Here is a 20,754-nt window from a genome sequence, read left to right as displayed (position 1 = left end):
CCTGTATTGTATCCAGTTTAACACTCTCTATTGTATTGTGTCCAGTATTTCAATATCCTCTGTATTCATTGTATTTTCAATCCTTTGAATTTTATCCATATTTTGACAGTATCTGTTTTATATTGTGGTTTCAAATGTATCAAGTGTTGTTGATCTTAATGGATAATTTAACTGGCGTGAATGTTCGCGTCATTTTTGCAGCACGCGCCGAGCGCCGATAATGGCACAGTCACACCGTTCGCGCACTAAAGCACCACCACGTGCCGTAAGGCTCCTCACAGGCTGATATCAGATTTATTTTGGAGCACCGATAAAGGCTGATATCAGATTTATTTTGGAGCACCGATAAAGGCACGGTGCGACGATAACGTCACACCGTTCACGCACTAAAGCACCACCACATGCCGTAAGGCTCCTCACAGGCTGATATCAGATTTATTTTGGAGCACCGATAAAGGCTGATATCAGATTTATTTTGGAGGACCGATAAAGGCGCGGTGCGACGATAACATCACACCGTTCACGCACTAAAGGACTACCACATGCCGTAAGGCTCCTCACAGGCTGATATCAGATTTATTTTGGAGCACCGATAAAGGCTGATATCAGATTTATTTTGGAGGACCGATAAAGGCGCGGTGCGACGATAACATCACACTGTTCACGCACTAAAGCACCACCACATGCCGTAAGGCTCCTCACAGGCTGATATCAGATTTATTTTGGAGCACCGATAAAGGCTGATATCAGATTTATTTTGGAGCACCGATAAAGGCACGGTGCGACGATAACGTCACACCGTTCGCGCACTAAAGCACCACCACGTGCCGTAAGGCTCCTCACAGGCTGATATCAGATTTATTTTGGAGCACCGATAAAGGCTGATATCAGTTTTATTTTGGAGGACCGATAAAGGCACGGTGCGACGATAACATCACACCGTTCACGCACTAAAGCACCACCACGTGCCGTAAGGCTCCTCACAGGCTGATATCAGATTTATTTTGGAGCACCGATAAAGGCTGATATCAGATTTATTTTGGAGCACCGATAAAGGCACGGTGCGACGATAACATCACACCGTTCGCGCACTAAAGCACAACCACGTGCCGTAAGGCTCCTCACAGGCTGATATCAGATTTATTTTGGAGCACCGATAAAGGCTGATATCAGATTTATTTTGGAGGACCGACAAAGGCACGGTGCGACGATAACATCACACCGTTCACGCACTAAAGCACCACCACGTGCCGTAAGGCTCCTCACAGGCTGATATCAGATTTATTTTGGAGCACCGATAAAGGCTGATATCAGATTTATTTTGGAGGACCGACAAAGGCACGGTGCGACGATAACATCACACCGTTCACGCACTAAAGGACCACCACGTGCCGTAAGGCTCCTCACAGGCTGATATCAGATTTATTTGATATGCAAAAACACCAAATCTTATTGAAGATGTTGTGTACTGCGGCGCTATGTTCATTCCTACTGATCATTTCCTATGGCTATACAATCCCTGTAGAGGCTACCAAAGAGCCACTCATAACACACTGCAAAGCAATGACTCGAAGGGATGCTGAACAGCTTTTAAGAGATTTGGAAAGTATGCTCTCTGACACCAAATATTCACAAGCCGTCAAATGCGACCACATGACACTTCTATGTGGCGATCTGTTCAAGGCTTCAAACACTCTGGATGCTGCCTTCATTGTTATAGAAGTACTGGAACAAACTGCCAGGTTTCTTGCCAGACATTACACAGGGCTCCAGTACAATGAGACAGCATGGAGGATACTGGATGCAGATCTTAATACCCAGTCTAGTCGGCTGGGTCATGGCTGCCTAGCTGGAAAAGAAGGCAACCGACTTCACAAACGGCAAATAGCAGATTACTTTATGAAGCTTTGGGAAATGGTGGATAATGAGAACTACACAACATGCATCTGCAGAAACATACACAGGACAATCAGGAACCTCCTTCAGCGTGCTATTAAGCTCAACTCCCAGATGAGAAGTTGGGGAAAAAACACCAGATGATGAGAGGCAGAGCTGAATGCCTCCAGTACAACCAGACAGGATGGAGGATACAACCATCTTCTCAAACAGTCAATAGCAGATTACTTTATGGAGCTATGTGAAATGGTGCAGAACAGAATAAGAGCTACACAAAGTGCACCTGTAGAAACATTCACTGGACAATCAGGAATGTCCTTCAGTGCACTTTTCAGCTCAACTCCTACATGAGACAGAATAAAAGTCACCAGATGACCAGAAACAGAATTTTATTTCTCCTTCCTTCTGATTTCAAATAATAGACGATAATAAAATTTTGAACCTCAAACTCTTATCATTGTCTGACTTTTTTTCCCAAAATACTACTGATAAACTTTAAAGTGAACCTTAACAAAACACAAAAAGAAAGTTTCACTTACCTGGGACTTCTACCAGCCCCCTGCAGTCAGCCTGTGCCTGCACTGTCCTGGAATGATGTTCCGGTCCCCTACTGCAGCTACGTTTCATTTTCAGTGAGTGGCTAGTCGCCGAGCCACTGTGCTTGCGTGGCCCTGGCTGTGCTCGTCCATGCTCTCACTCACATCACTGTCCCTATCCTGCGCATGTCCTACAAGATACTCCTCAACCCATCCACCTCAGGTGACCAGGTGCTACTGGCTGTCCTATATAAAAAAGGAATAGACCTTCTGCCTCATTTTACTACTACGGGACAGCAGCAAAACGAACATCATCTGACCAAATTGGAGAGTCATTTAAGTTATTCATCAGACATTTTGTACAGGTGTTCTTATAGGCTCACACATTCAGAGATGATACCTGCTCACACATGCCTGTGCTAGAGTGTAATAGACATTGGCCTAGATTCACTAAAGGGTGCTAACCAGTGAAGAGGCACTGAGGATGTGAAAATGGGCGCTTCACGCACTAATATGCGCGCAACCATTTGCGTGTGCAAAGTTTATCGCTGCGCAGTGCGCCGATAACGTCGCTCGGTGCACCGGTAAAGGTCACACCGTTCATGTGCAAAATAGCCTGGACATCTATTTTGCATGCGAACGGTGCCGCCGTTATTGGCGCACCGTGCAGCACTAAACTTTGTGCGCGATCACTAACAGCTTTGGACGTGCAAACTACTCAGCACCCTAGTTTGCCCGTCCAAAGCCTTAAGAGGTTCTAACTATGTCAGCACCGGTTCATGAATCGAGGCCATTGAATTCATCTTACCAGTGCTCTCTATATTAACAGCTTCCCAGTGTCTGCAAGTTAAATGCAATTCACCAGTTTCCTCTATACTGTCTCAAACTATTTACTGGCACTTGTACTACATACTGTTTTCTATTGTCCAGGTTTAAAGTATCACCTATATTCTGATTTCCAGTTTCCCATAATTCCATTTTCCAGTATCCCCAATATTATATCAACAGTTTTATTGCCCCTTGTTTAGTATCCAGATTTCGACTTCCCAACACATCTGTTTAACCATACCTCCCAAAAGTTTTAGATAAAAAAGAGGGACACTAAAGCCACGCCCCTGCAACACCCTTAATCACGTCCCCACCACAACCCCTAGTCACGCATACCATAAAGATCTCATAAGAAAAATGTGTTGTCAAACCACATTGGTCCTTTCTATCCTGGTTCATTTTCCTTCATATTAACAACATTTGAAAATAAGAAATATATCAATTTAAAAGATGAGTATAAAGTTTAGAGCCCGTTAAACACACAAACCAAAAGAGGGATAGTTGGGTGCTATGGCCTTACAGTGTCCCTGTATTGTATCCAGTTTAACACTATTGTACTCTATTGTATTGTGTCCAGTATTTCAATATCCTCTGTATTCATTGTACTTTCAATCCTTTGAATTTTATCCATATTTTGACAGTATCTGTTTTATATTGTGGTTTCAAATGTATCAAGTGTTGTTGATCTTAATGGATAATTTAACTGGCGTGAATGTTCACGTCATTTTTGCAGCACGCATGGAGCGCCGATAATGGCACAGTCACACCGTTCGCGCACTAAAGCACCACCACGTGCCGTAAGGCTCCTCACGGGCTGATATCAGATTTATTTTGGAGCACCAATAAAGGCTGATATCAGATTTATTTTGGAGCACCGATAAAGGCACGGTGCGACGATAACGTCACACCGTTCGCGCACTAAAGCACCAACATGTGCCGTAAGGCTCCTCACAGGCTGATATCAGATTTATTTTTGAGCACCGATAAAGGTACGGTGCGACGATAACGTCACACCGTTCGCGCACTAAAGCACCAACATGTGCCGTAAGTCTCCTCACAGGCTGATATCAGATTTATTTTGGAGCGCCGATAAAGGTACGGTGCGATGAAAACGTTACACCGTTTGCGCACTAAAGCACCACCACATGCCGTAAGGCTCCTCACAGGCTAATATCAGATTTATTTGATATGCAAAAACATAAATCTTATTGAAGATGTTGTGCACTGTGGCGCTATGTTCATTCCTACTGATCATTCTCTATGGCTATACAATCCCTGTAGAGGCTACCAAAGAGCCACTCATAACACACTGCAAAGCAATGACTCGAAGGGATGCTGAACAGCTTTTAAGAGATTTGGAAAGCATGCTCTTTGACACCAAATATTCACAAGCCATCGAATGCGACCCCGTGACACTTCTATGTGGCGATCTGTTCAAGGCTTCAAACACTCTGGATGCTGCCTTCATTGTTAAAGAAGTACTGGAACAAACTGCCAGGTTTCTTGCCAGACATTACACAGGGCTCCAGTACAATGAGACAGCATGGAGGATACTGGATGCAGATCTGAATACCCAGTCCAGTCTGCTGGGTGATGGCTGCCTAGCTGGAAAAGAAGGCAACCGACTTCGCAAACAGCAAACGGGGACAAGCGGGAATCAATCAGCGCGGCTGCGGGAACGAGCGGACTCGGATGGACACGCGGTGGGGGTCGATCCGGCGGCTAATCGAGCCGCCGGTCGACCCGTGTATTCCCAGCAAAACACCTACAGACAATAATGTTGCTTCTTGTTTATTTACCTGAGTTTAATCTTATTGGATCTGCTTGTAGGCTGAGGTTATGCTGGGTACACACAATGGGCTTGATTCACAAAGCGGTGCTAACCTACTTATCAACCCTAAAGACTTTTGGGCGTGATAACCAGTCCACTAAGTAGGTTAGCACCGTTGCTAAAATCAGATCGTGCACAATGTCCCGGGCGTAAAGTTATAGGTGCGCTAAGTCCGGTGCGCGCGAAATGTCGCATAGCGGTGAATGGGCACTTCGCGCGCACCGAGCAGCGCACCGCACTTTGCGCGCGTAAGACATTACACGCGGGACATTTTGCGCGCGATCAGAATTTATCACGCCTAAACTGAGTTTAGGCGTAATAAGGGGCTTTTCACAAGCGTGCTAACAGTTAGCACGCTTTTGTGAATCAAGCCCAATACGTTTTTTCCGCTTGATTTTCTGCTCGATCATTTTTTCCACTCGATTCTCTTATCTTCTGCTCCTTTTCCTATCTTTTTCCATTCACCTCTATGGGAAATCAAGCGGTAAAACAATCGAGAGTAATATCAGATATGACGGAATTTATAAATCGAACGCCTCTATCGAATGGAAAAACATAACAATGCCAACTCTTTTCATCCTGTGCATCAAACACTTACAGACTCCTCCCCAGGCAGGAGGAAACATTGTGTTATACTCCTACTGTACAAAAGTAGGAGGTTTGTGGGAGGAGCATCTTTGGCTATATAAACCCTTTCACTAAACACATTGCCTGGTATAAAGCTACGTACTCTCCACCCGATGGGGCCAACTGGACAGACGGGGCCGACTAAACAGACGGGGCAAACGCGTCCAGCGACCTCCCCTTGATAACGGTCATTCAGCGGCGACTCTTCCTGCCGGTGGTATGCACGACGCCACAAGATGTTAGACGACGGGCGCGAACAAAACTTCAAACGATCACGGTACATTGCACAGGAATCGTCAGGGATCTTAGAGATCTGATCCGCTGTGGCGGTAATTATTGCCACAGGACGCTAAGTGACGTTCGCGTGGTCGTGTGCCTGTACCCACATCGTGATTTCGAGCAAACGACTGCTCAGCACTAAAATAAAATCGCCGGTCGTCGGGAAAATCGTTAGTCGAAATTGTGACGTGGGTACATAGCTTCAGAGATACCTCCTAGGGGTGTGGAAGGCTCCTCACAGGCTGATATCAGATTTATTTGTGCGCAGTGCATCGCGCGCGGAATGCCGATAAAGGCACTGTGCGACGATAACGTCACACCGTTCGCGCACTAAAGCACCACCACGTGCCGTAAGGTTCCTCACAGGCTGATATCAGATTTATTTGATATGCAAAAACACCAAATCTTATTGAAGATGTTGTGTACTGCGGCGCTATGTTCAGTCCTACTGATCATTTCCTATGGCTATACAATGCCTGTAGAGGCTACCAAAGAGCCACTCATAACACACTGCAAAGCAATGACTCGAAGGGACGCTGAACAGCTTTTAAGAGATTTGGAAAGCATGCTCACTGACACCAAATATTCACAAGCCGTCGAATGCGACCCCGTGACACTTCTATGTGGCGATCTGTTCAAGGCTTCAAACACTCTGGATGCTGCCTTCATTGTTATAGAAGTACTGGAACAAACTGCCAGGTTTCTTGCCAGACATTACACAAGGCTCCAGTACAATGAGACAGCATGGAGGATACTGGATGCAAATCTGAATACCCAGTCCAGGCTGCTGAGTCATGGCTGCCTAGCTGGAAAAGAAGGCAACCGACTTCACAAACAGCAAATAGCAGATTACTTTATGAAGCTTTGGGAAATGGTGGAGAATGAGAACTACACAACATGCATCTGCAGAAGCATACACAGGACAATCAGGAACCTCCTTCAGCTCAACTCCAAGATGAGAAGTTGGGAAAAAAACACCAGATGATGAGAGGCAGAGCTGAATGCCTCCAGTACAACCAGACAGGATGAAGGATACCAACCATCTTCTCAAACAGTCAATAGCAGATTACTTTATGGAGCTATGTGAAATGGTGCAGAATAGAATAAGAGCTACACAACGTGCACCTGTAGAAACATTCACTGGACAATCAGGAATGTCCTTCAGTGCACTTTTCAGCTCAACTCCTACATGAGACGGAATAAAAGCCACCAGATGATCAGAAACAGAATTTTATTTCTCCTTCCTTCTGATTTCAAATAATAGACGATAAAAAAATTTTGAACCTCAAACTCTTACCATTGTCTGACTTTTTTTCCCAAAATACTACTGATAAACTTTAAATTGAACCTTAACTAAACACAAAAAGAAAGTTTTACCTACCTTGGGACTTCTACCAGCCCCCTGCAGTCAGCCTGTGCCTGCACTGTCCTGGAATGATGTTGCGGTCCCCTACTGCAGCTAAGTTTCATTTTCAGTGAGTTGCTCACCGAGCCACTGTGCTTGCGTGGCCCTGGCTGTGCTCGTCCATGCTCTCACTCACATCACTGTTACTATCCTGCGCATGCACAGGAGGGCGACGTGAGTGAGGACATTAATGGCCTGGGTCTTCTATTAGCCCCTTGCAGCTGCCCTGTGCCCGCGCCATCCTGGAGCGATGCTCTGGTCCCTATCTGTTCAGTTTTTCCTTTCTGTTCAGTCAGCCCTTTCACAGTGCCCCATCTGTTCCGTCGCCCAACAGAATAGACAGGGCCGATGGAGCTATGCACCTTCAGTGCGTATGCAGATAATAGAAGAGCAGCAGAAGACGGATGGGCATTGGGATACAGGACAGGTAATGCATAAATGCATATTACAGCACATTTACACATTACATACTTACATACTGCGGGAACAGCGGTAGGGGTTTCATCGCATTTGTCGCTTGTTCCAATAACATGATCAAACCCAACATCTTGCAGCATGTCCAACTGATTAATGTGACCAATTTCGGCCTGAAATTAGTCTCATTGTTTATCATGCATGCACTTGGCAGAAACGATTTCCATCCAATTCCATTTATAATAATCAAATCGGATGGTCGATCGGCCACCAAGTCCTCTAATGTATGGCCACCTTTACAATTGTGTGGCCAACAAGACAAACGTTGTCAACTCTTTTCACCCTGTGCATCACGTACTTATAGACTCCAAGGAGTGCAAAGGCAACCAACTACTCAAACAGCAAATAGCAGATAATTTTATGAAGCTATGGGAAATGGTGCAGAATGGGAATTACACAACATGAACCTGCAGAAACATTCACAAGACAATCAGGAAAATTCTTTAACATACTATTCAGCTCAACTCCCACATGAGACGTTGGGAAGAAGTCACCAGATGATCAGAGGCTGAGCTGGATGTCTCCAGTACAACCAGACCAGATGGAGGATACCAACCAACTTCTAAAACAGTCAATAGCAGATTACTTTTTAGAGCTATGGGAAATGGTGCAGAATAGAATGCGAGTTACACAACATGCACCTGTAGAAAAAAAATCAATGGAGATTCAGGAATGTCCTTCAAAACACTTTTCAGCTCAACTCCTACAAGAGACATTGGGAAGAAGCCACCAGATGATCCAGATCATTTTAAGTTCCATTCCTTCTGATTTTAAAATAGTAGAAGATAAACTTTTGAATGTCAAACTCTTATGACTGTCTGATTTTTTTTTTCTTTCCAAAATACTACTGATAAACTTTACAGAAAAATAAGTCAAATGAATACCATTCAGACGAGGGCATTTCAGCTTATTGTTTTCTAACGTAATGCTGGGTTATTTGTCATAATTCTGCATAGATCAGAATATTTGCAAAAATGTCTTGGCAAAAAAAAACATACTTTATATATTCGAGTATTAGCCTATCGTTGAGGACTAGGTCTTCCAAGGTAAAGAGCAGAGCCACTCCTCAACCCTTCTGTGCTAGGTGACCAGGTACTGTTGTCTGTCTGTCCATGAAGCGTACGAGAGGAATTGCTGCTGGGAGACTTGGGCGCAGGATACAGCCGGTATATGGCTGATCCTGCTGCTGCACAAGTTCCCGGCCGTGTTAAATACTATTCCCCCTCCAGGCCACCATGGACGGTGGGGAATGAAATAATTTGGCTTCCAGCAATTACTAGAGGCTGAATTAAAGAGTTCTATAAGTTACTTTAGCTCTGTCTTCTGACGGCGCTGAAGTTAGTTACTGTGCGCCACTATAGCCGTAATTCCTATTATGGTCTATGGTGGCACCGGCTGCACCCAAATCTCCTGCGCTGGAATGAAAGTGTTCGTTCATGAATGGGTACGCCTTCTTTTTCAGTTCACAGTCATGATTGTGCATCAGACGGGACAACAGCAAAGCAATAGAAGAAAAAGACTGGGTCTCCACCTGGATAAATGCAATTATAGTACTATTTTACTGCACCATAGTGACAAAAACCACAGTGAAGAGTATACCGTCTAGCTAAAAATCTGATCAAAATTACTAAGTACATTTACAACATCCAACAATCTCAAACTAGTGTTGTTTTCATGCATTTGCAGACATTGACAGTGTTAGAATTGTGGAAATGTCAAGATAATCTTTCATAATTTTGGAACCTCTTTGCACCTTTTGCATCTAGGTAGAGGTACCCTTAGAGGTAAAGAGCTAGCTTTTACCTCTCTACTCTGTACTTGTGTGTGAACATTGAGGGCTAGGTCCTACAAGGTACAGAGCGGAGTCACTCCTCAACCCTTTTGCGCTAGGCGACTAGGCACTGTTGTCTGTCCTCCATGAATGGGTACACCTTCTTTCCCAGTTCACAGTCGTGCTTGTGCATCAGACGGGACAACAGCGAAGAGTATACCGTCTAGCTAAAAATCTGCTCAAAATTACTGAGTGCATTTACAACATCCAACAATCTCAAACTAGTGTTGTTTTCATGCATTTGCAGACATTGACAGTGTTAGAATTGTGGAAATGTCAAGATAATCTTTCATAATTTTGGAACCTCTTTGCACCCTTTGCATCTAGGTAGAGGTACCCTTAGAGGTAAAGAGCTAGCTTTTACCTCTCTACTCTGTACTTGTGTGTGGACATTGAGGGCTAGGTCCTACAAGGTACAGAGCGGAGCCACTCCTCAACCCTTTTGCGCTAGGCGACCAGGCACTGTTGTCTGTCCTCCATGAATGGGTACACCTTCTTCCCCAGTTCACAGTCGTGCTTGTGCATCAGACGGGACAACAGCGAAGAATATACCGTCTAGCTAAAAATCTGTTCAAAATTACTAAGTGCATTTACAACATCCAACAATCTCAAACCAGTGTTGTTTTCATGCATTTGCAGACATTGACAGTGTTAGAATTGTGGAAATGTCAAGATAATCTTTCATAATTTTGGAACCTCTTTGCACCTTTTACATCTAGGTAGAGGTACCCTTAGAGGTAAAGTGCTAGCTTTTACCTCTCTACTCTGTACTTGTGTGTGGACATTGAGGGCTAGGTCCTACAAGGTACAGAGCGGAGCCACTCCTCAACACTTTTGCGCTAGGCGACCAGGCACTGTTGTCTGTCCTCCGTTAATGGGTACACCTTCTTCCCCAGTTCACAGTCGTGCTCGTGCATCAGACGGGACAACAGCGAAGAGTATACCGTCTAGCTAAAAATCTGTTCAAAATTACTGAGTGCATTTACAACATCCAACAATCTTAAACCAGTGTTGTTTTCATGCATTTGCAGATATTGACAGTGTTAGAATTGTGGAAATGTCAAGATAATCTTTCATAATTTTGGAACCTCTTTGCACCCTTTGCATCTAGGTAGAGGTACCCTTAGAGGTAAAGAGCTAGCTTTTACCTCTCTACTCTGTACTTGTGTGTGGACATTGAGGGCTAGGTCCTACAAGGTACAGAGCGGAGCCACTCCTCAACCCTTTTGCGCTAGGCGACCAGGCACTGTTGTCTGTCCTCCGTTAATGGGTACACCTTCTTCCCCAGTTCACAGTCGTGCTCGTGCATCAGACGGGACAACAGCGAAGAGTATACCGTCTAGCTAAAAATCTGTTTAAAATTACTGAGTGCATTTACAACATCCAACAATCTTAAACCAGTGTTGTTTTCATGCATTTGCAGATATTGACAGTGTTAGAATTGTGGAAATGTCAAGATAATCTTTCATAATTTTGGAACCTCTTTGCACCCTTTGCATCTAGGTAGAGGTACCCTTAGAGGTAAAGAGCTAGCTTTTACCTCTCTACTCTGTACTTGTGTGTGGACATTGAGGGCTAGGTCCTACAAGGTACAGAGCGGAGCCACTCCTCAACCCTTTTGCGCTAGGCGACCAGGCACTGTTGTCTGTCCTCCATGAATGGGTACACCTTCTTCCCCAGTTCACAGTCGTGCTTGTGCATCAGACGGGACAACAGCGAAGAGTATACCGTCTAGCTAAAAATCTGTTCAAAATTACTAAGTGCATTTACAACATCCAACAATCTTAAACCAGTGTTGTTTTCATGCATTTGCAGACATTGACAGTGTTAGAATTGTGGAAATGTCAAGATAATCTTTCATAATTTTGGAACCTCTTTGCACCCTTTGCATCTAGGTAGAGGTACCCTTAGAGGTAAAGAGCTAGCTTTTACCTCTCTACTCTGTACTTGTGTGTGGACATTGAGGGCTAGGTCCTACAAGGTACAGAGCGGAGCCACTCCTCAACCCTTTTGCGCTAGGCGACCAGGCACTGTTGTCTGTCCTCCATGAATGGGTACACCTTCTTCCCCAGTTCACAGTCGTGCTTGTGCATCAGACGTGACAACAGCGAAGAGTATACTGAATAGCTAAAAATCTGCTCAAAATTACTGAGTGCATTTACAACATCCAACAATCTTAAACCAGTGTTGTTTTCATGCATTTGCAGACATTGACAGTGTTAGAATTGTGGAAATGTCAAGATAATCTTTCATAATTTTGGAACCTCTTTGCACCCTTTGCATCTAGGTAGAGGTACCCTTAGAGGTAAAGAGCTAGCTTTTACCTCTCTACTCTGTACTTGTGTGTGGACATTGAGGGCTAGGTCCTACAAGGTACAGAGCGGAGCCACTCCTCAACCCTTTTGCGCTAGGCGACCAGGCACTGTTGTCTGTCCTCCATGAATGGGTACACCTTCTTCCCCAGTTCACAGTCGTGCTTGTGCATCAGACGTGACAACAGCGAAGAGTATACTGAATAGCCAAAATGTGAATGCATGTATTTTAATACTCCATTTATCTATTTACAGACTTCAACAGTGTTTGCATTGTTTGTTGATAATTCTGGAAACACTTTGTACCTTTTACATTTAGGCAGATTACTTTATGAAGCAATATTCATTAAGTACAACAGTTTCTTCTTCTAACACAGTGCAGGCTCAGGGGAGGACTGAGGGGAAAACAGAACTTAGAGGCAGGGAACACACTTGACAGTTTTTGTACTTGTTTTCTGCACAGAAAAACTGAGAACTCGTGTTAATCAATGGGCTAGTTCACACAATGTGGGTTTTTTTGCACGCAGAAAAAAAATCAACATTCTGTATCATGATTCTGCACCTTTTGCAAGTTTCCTGTATCAGTTACATTAGCTGCTGTGAAAAAACGTGCGCGTTTTCCTGCAGAGAAACACACTTGGTGTGCAGAAAACATACGCAGAAAACTGAAAGACAAGTATGTTCCCTGCCAGAGGCTCTTTCATGGCAGCCCCAGCCCAAAACCACAATACAAATACAAATACAATACAAATACAATGAAATACAAATACTCACAGACTCACACACACAAATAGATGCAGACTCGCACACACAAATACTCACAGACTCACACACACAAATACATGCAGACTCACACACACAAATACATGCAGACTCGCACACACAAATAAACGCAGACTCACACACACAAATACACACATGCTCGCACATACAAATACTCGCAGACTCCCGCACACAAATACACTCACACACACAAATACATACGGACTTGCACACACAAATACACACAGACTCCCACACACAAATAAACGCATACTCACACATACAAATACTTACTCGCAGACTCCTGCATACAAATACACTCACTCACACAAATACAAGCAGTCTCGCGCACACAAATACATGCAGACTTTTACACACAAATACAGTTGCACACAAAAATACACACAGACTCGCGCACACAAATACACTTGCACATGCAAATACATGCAGACAACCAGATAAAATATCTGCAGACTCGCGCACACAAAATACACACAGAATCTCGCACACAAATACATGCAAACTCACGCTCACGAATAAGCGCAGACACACACACAAATACACACAGACTCGTACACACATATACATGCAGACTCCCACACTCAAATACATACAGACTCGCACACACAAATACATACAAACTCGCACACACAAATACATGCAGACTCGCACACACAAATAAATGCAGAATTCACACACTCAAGTACATACAGACTTGCACACACAAATACATACAAACTCGCACACATAAATACATGCAGACTTGCGCACACAAATACACTTACAAACACAAATAGATGCAGACTCGCGCTCAAAAATAGATGCAGACTCGAACACACAAATACACGCAGATTTATGCACACATGAATACCGCAGACTCATGCACACACATACACGCAGACTTGCACACACACAAATACATGCAGTCTCAAGCACAAAAATACAATTGCATGCACAAATACACGCAGACTCGTGCACACGCAAATGTATTTGTGTTCAGATTGACACACACAAATAGATGCAGACTCGCACACACAAAGTTCAATCGGACCCGTCTGTTCAGTCAGGCTTGTCATGGTGCCCTGGCTGTTCAGTTGGTCCCGTCACGGTGGCCCTTTCTGTTCATTTGGTCCCATCTGTTACCCTGGCTGATGGAATAGACATGGGCTGCCGGGCTATGCAATGGCAGCGTGTATGCGGCTAATAGAAGAGCATCATGACACAGGACAGGTAATGTATAATTGCACATTACAGCACATTTACACATTACATGCACACATACTGCGGGAACAGGACCTGGGGTTTTGTTGCGTTCGTCGCTCACGCTTACTGTCGAGCAGTGCAAGCAGTTTAGCCCGACATCTTGCAGCATGTCCGACCGATTAATGTGACCAATTTTGGCCCAAAATGAGTCGTATTGTTGATCAGTAGAGATAGCCCGAACCGTTCGCCGGGCGAATCTCTCTGGGACCAGTACTACTTCCGGGTCGCTATCACCCGGAGTAGTACACCTGCGCTGGCCCAGCGGTGCGCGTCCTATATCGCACTCCTGTTGCCGGGCACTCTCTGCGCATGAGCGTGACGTCATGAGTGACGTCACGCACATGCGCAGAAAGTGCCCGGCAACAGGAGCGCGATCTAGGACGTGCACTGCCGGGCCAGCGCAGGCGTACTACTCCGGGTCATAGCGACCCGGAAGCAGTACTGGTCCCAGAGATTCTGAGATGTTCGCTGGCGAACGGTTCGGGAACCGTTCGCGACATCTCTATTGATCAGGCATGCACTTGGCGGCATCGATTTTCATCTGATTCCAATTATAAGAATCGAATCGTATGGTCGATTGGCCACCAAGTCACCTCATGTATGGCCACCTTTAGAATTGTGGGACCAACAAAACAAACATTGTTAACTCTTTTCACCCTATGCATCACATACTTATAGACTCCTGGGAGTGCAGGAGGTAACATTGTGTTCTACACTTAGGAAAGTAGGAGGTTTCTGGGAGGAGCTCTGCAATCTTTGGCTATATAAACCCTGTTACTGAACACATTGCTTAGTATAAAGCTATGTACTCACCACCTGAAGGGTCCAGGGACATCCCCTTGATGATGCTGGGAAGAAGCCACCAGATAATCTGAGGCTGGGTTGGATGTCTTCTTTCTTCTGATCTCTGTGAGTAGAAGATAACATTTTGAATATCAAACTTTTATCATTGTCTTAATTTTTTATTTTTATAAAAGATAAACTTCAAGTTAAATAAGAATACAGACCTTGCACACAAAGGAATATAAGCTATGAAATTACATCTTCACTAAGTACAACAATGGGTACAACAATATCTTCTTCTTACATAATGCAACGTTGTTTGTCATCATTCCATAATTTTCTCACAAATTGAGAATATTCTCACAGCTATATCAGGATAAGAGAAACATATTTGGCAAATGCAAAGTCTATATGCATAAAAAGCCACATTTTTGCACATATGTGCAAAACATTATGGGGATGCTAGTGGAAACTGAAAACATATTTTCAAGAAAGTTCTCGTCATAAAAACGTGTATATCTTGTGAAACTGTAATAGTGGTAACCAATCTTTTTTGACCCAAGGACCGCGTCAGCTTCAGGCAATTTTTCCAAGGACCGGGCGGGTGTGTGCGAGTGTGTTGTGGGGGCGGGGGGTGTTCTACAGGCAGTGTCATTACATAGAAAAATATTTGCAGTACCAGTCATACGGTATACCCAACCACCATCCTTATCACCATCAGCACTTTGGGAAAAAGATGTGTCTGCACTGGGGTTGCCGCATGACCCACCAACACAAGGTACATTTGGTGTGACAGGTGGTGAAAGAGAAACAATATTATTTACATAGATTTGTACACCAGTCCTGAAAGAGGGACACATTAGGAAGAAAGAGGGACAGAGGGATTGGGTTCCCAAAGAGGGACTGTCTTTCCAAAAAAGGGACAATTGGGTGCTATGGGCTTACAGTGTCCCTGTAGTGTATCCAGTTTTACACTCTCTATTATTTTGTGTCCAGTATTTCAATATCCTCTGTATTAATTGTATTTTCAATCCTTCGAATTGTATTCATATTTTGACAGTGTCTTGTTCTGTATGTTTAAGGGGCCTCTGTAAAATATCCACACTATTGTATAATACTTCCTGTAGACCTTGTCTTGCCTGCATTTTCCCAGGGTTTCCTCTATCATACTGTATTCATTGTTCCTGTTTTATATTATGGTTTCAAATGTATCAAGTGTTGTTGATCTTAATGGATAATTTAACTGCCGTGAAGGTTCACGTCATTTTTGCAAATAGGAGTTTAAACATAATGATGATTTTGCTTGTAATTTTCCCTGTGTGAAATTTTTTGCAAGTTGCTTGAAATTCCGTTCAAAAAAGTTATTTTATTATTTTAACCACTTACTGCAAAACGGACAGTTTTTTGAGCAAAACAGACATTTTAAAATGATCTGTTTTGCAGAAGACAAGACTACAATACACCTGTGGGTGCCACGGGGTGCGTGCACATACAGTTGCTCTCGCCTGCTCATGCGTATGGACACTTTCCGCTACCGATGGGCAGTCGGGAGTTAGTTAACTTCCTTGCCGGAGGATTTCTCAGACCCCGCTGGGCCGATTTGCATAATTTTTTTTTATTGCACTCAGCTAGCACTTTGCTAGCTGCGTGCATATTATGATCGCCGCTGCTCACCGCCGATTCGCCGCTACCCGCCGCGCCGCCTCCCCCTCCAGACCCCTTACACAGCCTGGCCAATCAGTGCCATGCAGCGCTGAGGGGTGGATCAGGATTTCCTCTGACGTCCCGACATCCATGACGTTGGTGACATCATCCCGCCCCGTCGCCATGGCGACAGGAGAAGCCCAGCAGGAAATCCCGTTCTGTACGGGATTTCCTGCTTACTCTGATCACCGGAGGTGATCGGAGTGAGTGGGGGGATGCCGCTGCTCAGCGGCTATCATGTAGCGAGCCCTGGGCTCGCTACATGTTTTTTTTTTTTTTAAAAGTGCTACGCTGCCCCCTTGCCGCAGTAATTGGACTGGCAAGGGGGTTAATGAAAGCCTGTAACATAAAAAACCCCTCTGAGGGATACTTACCTTAGGAGGGGGAAGCCTCTGGATGCTAACAAGGCTTCCCCTGTCCTCCAGTGTACCGGCAATCCAGTGCTGTGATCCCCCCCCCCCCCCCCCCCCAAACAGCAGTAAGGTCAATATTTACCTACCGCGATTCTGCGAAGGTGCACTAGTGGCTAAGGCAAAAATAGCCAAGCCTAAACATATCTGCTCTACTGCGCAGGTGCAAGTCCTTTACGCCTGTGGAGTAGAGCGGATGAATTGGGCTTGGTTATTTCACCTTAGCCCAAACAATGAGCCACTAGTGCACTCGCACAGGATCACGGTAGGTAAATATTGCCATGCCTCCTACAGGGTCTCTTTACGTACATTTTTTCCACCTCAATATGGGCATGCATGCCACAGCTCATTTTATCCAAATGCATGGACGTCAAAGGACATGAAAACACACATGTTAAAATAGATGAATATTTGACGAAGCTACAAGTCACTGCAAAATTACGCATTCCGATAGTTTAAAGTAATGAGCACAAATTTCGCAAAACGTAACTTTGCATAAAGATTCACAATTACGATGCAAAATTGTAATACAGAATTTCAGGAAAAAGCTAATTAATTTTCTCTGTATTTGTAAATAATTTAATAATAATATAATAATTTAATAATTTTGCATACATGTTTGCATAATTTTCACATAATTTTGTGCCGACCTTAGCAGTTAATAGCAAAGCCCCCATACAAGCTATTGCCACTAAAATTGCTACATATGTTAAAGAGAGTAGTAGGTACAAGTAAAGAGAGTAGTAGGTGCAAGTAAAGAGAGTAGTAGGTACAAGTAAAGAGAGTAGTAGGTACAAGTAAAGAGAGTAGTAGGTACAAGTAAAGAGAATAGTAGGTACAAGTAAAGAGAGTAGTAGGTACTAGTGTTGGGCGAACACCTGGATGTTCGGGTTCGGGAAAGTTCGCCGAACATGGCCGCAATGTTCGGCATGTTCGGGCCGAACCCCGAACTCCCCGAACATCCCGCTTTTGGGGGCCCTATGGGGTGGCAGGCATAAGGGGGGGAGCATGTCCCGATCGCGGGGGGGGGGGGGGGCGGAAATTCCCCCCACCCCCTCCGCTAGCGCTCCCCCCTCTGCCCGCTTCCCCATACAAAAGTTTCAGGAAGTACCGGTCCGGTGGTAGTGGGTGGCTGGCAGTGGGCGGCACTGTGAAGTGAGTGACTGAGGAGGAAGAGTCCGGAGAGTGACGCGTTGAGGGAGGCCGGGCAGCGGGCGGTTCAGCAGTAGTACCGTACTACTGCTGAACCGCCCGCTGCCCGGCCTCCCTCAAGGGAATTTCCGACCCCCCCCCCCGCGATCGGGGCATGCTCCCCCCTTATGCCTGCAACCCCATAGGGGGGCAGTATTCGGCCGAACAGGGCCTTGTTCGGCCGAACAGGGGCCCTGTTCGGCCCTGTTCGGCGGACAATTAGTAGTTCGGGGCGAACCCGAACTTAAAAGGCCGAACACCATCAGGTGTTCGGCCGGACTCGAACATCACCCGAACAGGGTGATGTTCTGCAGAACCCGAACAGTGGCGAACACTGTTCGCCCAACACTAGTAGGTACAAGTAAAGAGAGTAGTAGGTACAAGTAAAGAGAGTAGTAGGTACAAGTAAAGAAAATAGTAGGTGCAAGTAAAGAGAGTAGAAGGTACAAGTAAAGAGAGTAGTAGGTACAAGTAAAGAGAGTAGTAGGTACAAGTAAAGAGAATAGTAGGTACAAGTAAAGAGAGTAGTAGGTACAAGTAAAGAGAATAGTAGGTACAAGTAAAGAGAGTAGTAGGTACAAGTAAAGAGAGTAGTAGGTACAAGTAAAGAGAATAGTAGGTACAAGTAAAGAGAGTAGTAGGTACAAGTAAAGAGAATAGTAGGTACAAGTAAAGAGAGTAGTAGGTACAAGTAAAGAGAGTAGCAGGTAGAAGTAAAGAGAATAGTAGGTACAAGTAAAGAGAGTAGTAGGTACAAGTAAAGAGAGTAGTAGGTACAAGTAAAGAGAGTAGTAGGTACAAGTAAAGAGAATAGTAGGTACAAGTAAAGAGAGTAGTAGGTACAAGTAAAGAGAGTAGTAGGTACAAGTAAAGAGAATAGTAGGTACAAGTAAAGAGAATAGTAGGTACAAGTAAAGAGAGTAGTAGGTACAAGTAAAGAGAATAGTAGGTACAAGTAAAGAGAGTAGCAGGTACAAGTAAAGAGAGTAGTAGGTACAAGTAAAGAGAATAGTAGGTACAAGTAAAGAGAGTAGTAGGTACAAGTAAAGAGAGTAGCAGGTAGAAGTAAAGAGAATAGTAGGTACAAGTAAAGAGAGTAGTAGGTACAAGTAAAGAGAGTAGTAGGTACAAGTAAAGAGAGTAGTAGGTACAAGTAAAGAGAATAGTAGGTACAAGTAAAGAGAGTAGTAGGTACAAGTAAAGAGAATAGTAGGTACAAGTAAAGAGAGTAGTAGGTACAAGTAAAGAGAGTAGCAGGTAGAAGTAAAGAGAATAGTAGGTACAAGTAAAGAGAGTAGTAGGTACAAGTAAAGAGAGTAGTAGGTACAAGTAAAGAGAGTAGTAGGTACAAGTAAAGAGAATAGTAGGTACAAGTAAAGAGAGTAGTAGGTACAAGTAAAGAGAGTAGTAGGTACAAGTAAAGAGAATAGTAGGTACAAGTAAAGAGAATAGTAGGTACAAGTAAAGAGAGTAGTAGGTACAAGTAAAGAGAATAGTAGGTACAAGTAAAGAGAGTAGCAGGTACAAGTAAAGAGAATAGTAGGTACAAGTAAAGAGAGTAGTAGGTACAAGTAAAGAGAATAGTAGGTACAAGTAAAGAGAGTAGTAGGTACAAGTAAAGAGAGTAGCAGGTAGAAGTAAAGAGAATAGTAGGTACAAGTAAAGAGAGTAGTAGGTACAAGTAAAGAGAGTAGTAGGTACAAGTAAAGAGAGTAGTAGGTACAAGTAAAGAGAATAGTAGGTACAAGTAAAGAGAGTAGTAGGTACAAGTAAAGAGAGTAGTAGGTACAAGTAAAGAGAATAGTAGGTACAAGTAAAGAGAGTAGTAGGTACAAGTAAAGAGAATAGTAGGTACAAGTAAAGAGAGTAGTAGGTACAAGTAAAGAGAGTAGCAGGTACAAGTAAAGAGAATAGTAGGTACAAGTAAAGAGAGTAGTAGGTACAAGTAAAGAGAATAGTAGGTACAAGTAAAGAGAGTAGTAGGTACAAGTAAAGAGAGTAGTAGGTACAAGTAAAGAGAATAGTAGGTACAAGTAAAGAGAGTAGTAGGTACAAGTAAAGAGAGTAGTAGGTACAAGTAAAGAGAGTAGTAGGTACAAGTAAAGAAAATAGTAGGTACAAGTAAAGAGAATAGTAGGTACAAGTAAAGAGAGTAGTAGGTACAAGTAAAGAGAATAGTAGGTACAAGTAAAGAGAGTAGCAGGTACAAGTAAAGAGAATAGTAGGTACAAGTAAAGAGAGTACAAGTAAAGAGAATAGTAGGTACAAGTAAAGAGAGTAGTAGGTACAAGTAAAGAGAGTAGTAGGTACAAGTAAAGAGAGTAGTAGGTACAAGTAAAGAGAGTAGTAGGTACAAGTAAAGAGAATAGTAGGTACAAGTAAAGAGAGTAGTAGGTACAAGTAAAGAGAATAGTAGGTGCAAGTAAAGAGAGTAGTAGGTACAAGTAAAGAGAGTAGTAGGTACAAGTAAAGAGAGTAGTAGGTACAAGTAAAGAGAGTAGTAGGTACAAGTAAAGAAAATAGTAGGTGCAAGTAAAGAAAATAGTAGGTGCAAGTAAAGAGAGTAGTAGGTACAGGTAAAGAGAGTAGTAGGTACAAGTAAAGAGAGTAGTAGGTACAAGT

At 43.8% G+C, this 20,754-nt stretch overlaps 1 protein-coding gene across 2 annotated transcripts in view; it reads right to left on the bottom strand.

Moving 5' to 3' along the window:
* TMPRSS2 (transmembrane serine protease 2) overlaps positions 1–20,754 on the bottom strand; it is a 279,553-nt gene that overhangs the window by 240,893 nt on the left and 17,906 nt on the right. For both annotated transcript variants that reach the window (XM_068270391.1, XM_068270389.1), the window contains exon 2: positions 14,858–14,951. The gene's annotated coding sequence lies outside the window, so the exon portion shown is untranslated. The remainder of the gene's footprint in view (positions 1–14,857; positions 14,952–20,754) is intronic.

The sequence above is a fragment of the Hyperolius riggenbachi genome, chromosome 2 (genome assembly GCF_040937935.1).
Source record: "Hyperolius riggenbachi isolate aHypRig1 chromosome 2, aHypRig1.pri, whole genome shotgun sequence".
NCBI lineage: Eukaryota > Metazoa > Chordata > Amphibia > Anura > Hyperoliidae > Hyperolius > Hyperolius riggenbachi.
This window is presented reverse-complemented; position numbering and strand designations above follow the sequence as displayed.